Below are 4,019 nucleotides of genomic sequence, written 5' to 3' on the forward strand. Positions count from 1 at the left end.
CATCTTATACATGGCCCACATAAGGCAGACTGTTGCTGACTTGAGGCAACCAGACTTACCTTGAGTCATTGCTGTCAGTCAAGGCCAAATGTGTCCCAGACATTCATTTCTACCTTTTTAGTGGTTACGGTGGCAATTTAGCTGTTAGATGATTAGCTTTATTCCTCTTCATGCATCTATTAACCTGATGTTTTTTGTGCCTCAGATTGCCTATGCATTCAGCTCAGTCTTCCTCTTCATCGGCACTTCTCTGGTTCATGTCTGGTTTTCGATCCAACCCCACTTTAAAATTTTCTCATATCCTGGAAAATTGTAAATATTTAGAAGATTATAAGACACTTTAACCTTATAGGTCCTCAGTCATATAAGATCTTAGTCATTCAGATTTAGAGACCTCTCGCATGTGCAACATGTGTATTGGCTGTACTGGCTGTTGCTCGGTGAAGCTGGTTACCAAGAGGTTATAGTGCTGCAACAAAAGCCCCTTTGAGATTCTTTACATTGCTAGCAAGATGTTTCAGCCACTTGTAATTTGCATGGAGGATGCCAGGTCGTCTGCAAACACAAAACACCCACAGAATAGTGAAAATGTGAAAAGTGCAACAAAAACTGAAAAACTGCAAACAGAGGACGCTTGTCTTTGAAAATATAAGCTGAAGAAACATTCACCATTTCTGGTTTGAGTCTTCACACTTTGCAGAGCTCAGTCTGATTTGGTGATGTGCAGTACAGAAACTTTATAGGTGGTTGTACTGTCTCCATTCCTGGTTACCTTGTACACCTCAGATCACCTACAATAATATTCTGAGGACTCTGCAGTGGATGTATAAGTGATCGGCAGGAGGAGGATTACAGAGCACTAGTGGATGTTTTTGTGGATGGGTCTGCGAGGAATCTTCTGCTTCTGAATGGTGACATGGTGATCGACTTCAAAAGCAAGAAGCCGGTCTGACCAGCAGCAGACTGAACAGAATGACCAACACGGAGGCTGTATATGTATATTTCTTGCTTAAGAAGCAGAATTTTTTTCAGTGCGTACAGCAAAGTTTGGAGATTTTCTATCAGTCATTGTACTTTGCTGTGGTCTGCTGGGGGAGCAGCACTGGAGATGGTGACACCAACAGATTAGATAAAACTATTCTGAAGGCCGGCTCTGTGACACTGACCCTTTTGAGCTGTGGTGAAGAGGAGGTCACTGGACAAACTGGTATCCATCATGGATAATCCTGTTCACCTTCTGCACCACTTACTGCACAGGCTGCAGACACCTTCTCAATCAGAGTATAAATGTAAAATGTTTATAAAAGCCCTTGAATTAAAGATGAATGTCTGCACATCAATCGCATCTTCATGGTTTGATTTAAATCCACTGTGTAGGTGTACAAAGGTAAAGCTATGAGCACTGAGTCTTTGTACAACACAGTATGGACTGAGCTGTGTACAGTTTAATATGCAAATGTGCTGAATAATACTGAGAGAAACATTTGACTTTACTAGAAAGGAAGCTGCATATACTTACACATATACATACATGTATGTGTGTACATACACATAAATCCTAAACCCATCTCTTCAGATCAATATCTTGTATGGCAGCTTCCTGCTGACAATCTCTAAATGTGTGAATGAGGCCCATTTTTTCTGAGCTAATGTAATCTATTCATCAATTATGACACACATACATACGCAAAACCCAATTGAAAACATCCCCAACCCATGGCAACATATTTTGGCACTATACTTGATGTGGCACTGATGTTTGAGAGGCTTGGCGAGAGCTGCTGGAGTGACTGCTGAAGTGCACACGTGGCTGTCTACATACACTGCAAGGAAACTGTTCATAACCTGTTCAGGTAGCAGAGAAGCTTCACACAGAGAGGCTGCAGATGAAAGAAAAGGAAAGGCAGGGATGTTAATCTCGCCAAAACACACCTGGATGCAGACAAAAACATCTCATTGCAGACAAATCCTTCCTGCCTTTTTCTTATCTGTTTCCCTCGCGAAGCTGCTGTGTGATTTCTCCCACTCCTTTTCAGAACTCTCACAGTCACACTTTCCTTTATCTTTTTCTTGGTTTTACACTTAGTCACGAACTGAATTTCATCGTGCGTTGTGTACGTGCCTCTCTACAGCCATCAGCATGTGTTGCTCGGAGAAGCTTTGCCTGTTAAGCAGAAGACCTTGTCTCTTGTTAACAAGGCCCTTCTCAATTACTCTCCATCCAGACGCTTATTAAAACACCCTCACAGCCCCACCGCCTTTCCTCCCCCCTCATACAGCTACCTTTAGTTTAATACCAGGGAGATCTTTGTTGCCATGGATTCTGTCGTCATGGCTACAAACAACTACGCAGATGTACAGGAAGTATAGAAGGATGGAAATAGCGCAGTGGGCTGGGGTGATAAGCGGACTTGAAGGAAGCTTAACCTCTGCAGGGTGAAGATCAAGCTGTGATAAGTCACAGCATTCAGCACGAGGAGGGGGACAGCGAGGTTGGCCATCCTATATTCAATGACGCATGAAGGTCAGGGCAAACCCTCAGAGGGATGTGAGAGGGATTACAGTTAATGTCTGGCTTGTTTTCTTGCTGCTGCTTTGCCTCAGTGGGGTATTTTCTGGTCTTACCTTGAGCACAACTACAACAAAAAATTACCCGTATCTGTCAGTAGTAAATGCACTGCATTTATACAGTGCTTTTCTAGTCTTGTTGACCACTCGAGGTGCTTTGAAATCTCAAAGCAATTCCCTCTTTAACTTCAAGATTGACAAGGAGGATTTTTGTAAAGCAGAAAAGTGCACTACTACAAACAGAAAATACCCCAGTCTGTCTGCACAGCCTTGAAGGGCATGGGGTAATTTACATAGGGCAGATAAAAGTGGAGCTTTGTCAGTGTTGATGGACAACTGAGTGTTTAATGTGGCTGTGCAGAGAATACATTTGCGGTGCATCCTTGATTTGTGAGACACTCCTGTGACGAGTTTATAAAACACATTTTTTGGAATTGTTTAAGGTCTAGAAAGGAAGTGGTCCTCAGTGGGACAAGTGGTTAAAATAAACAGGACATTGTATGGATACATTTGAGCCTGCGTGTATAATTTGGCCTGGTGTGAAAATCCAAACTAAAGTCAAATTTATATACTCTACTCTTTTTTATTTAAGTCAACAAAGATGTATACTATACAACTGATACCCTCTATATAAGAGCCATTCAAAGAAATCATTAAGAGCCCCAAATTATCAGGACTATTCACCTATAGACTAAACGTTTGACCACTTTTGTAGTATTCAGGTGAATGAAGGTGCATGAGAGGCAACAAAAGAAACTGAATAACAATAACAGTTTATTTGAGGAGCTAATTAAATCACATGCATCTAAGAGCTTACTAAATAATATCCTGAGTGATCTCAAGGGTACGCCACCCACTGACAGAAAAACACTCTGTTAAAAAGCTTGTCTGTAGCGCCACCATGTGGTTTTTTATTCACTAATGAACTCCTCAGGAGTTCATGCTGTGAGCTTTTGCTTGCAGTACAAGCGGCTGGTTACGACTTGTAGTGATGCAGAATGAGTGCATTCAAAGTAATTCCAGTAAATTTCAGCCTTGTGGTTTATATATTTTTTAAATGCACAAACATTGTGTAGCAATTACAGCTTTCATAGAGTGTTTCACACTTTGTGCCCATGGCCATCATCTATTTCTGTGGTCCCAGTTATCTGTGACAGTCTTCAGGAATGGTCCGGACTATATTACACCCTCTTCCCTCCCCCAGAAGCTGTGCTAAAGTAACAGCTGATGTCAGTCCTGCTTAAAGACACACACACATATGAACACACATGCACACAGACCACACTGGCTACTCGGTCAAAGAGAGCCAGCCAAAGGGGAGTAGGGCTCCTGCACCTTCCTCTCCCTGCGACACATCAGCACTTGGCACAGAGGAGGCGCCATACCACGCTTCATAAATCCACAATCCAAGCCTTTAATCCCAAGTTACAGCAGACTTAAAAGGGGAGGGC

This window comes from Aulonocara stuartgranti (assembly GCF_965226115.1).
Source record: "Aulonocara stuartgranti genome assembly, chromosome: 2".
NCBI classification, from domain to species: Eukaryota; Metazoa; Chordata; class Actinopteri; order Cichliformes; family Cichlidae; genus Aulonocara; species Aulonocara stuartgranti.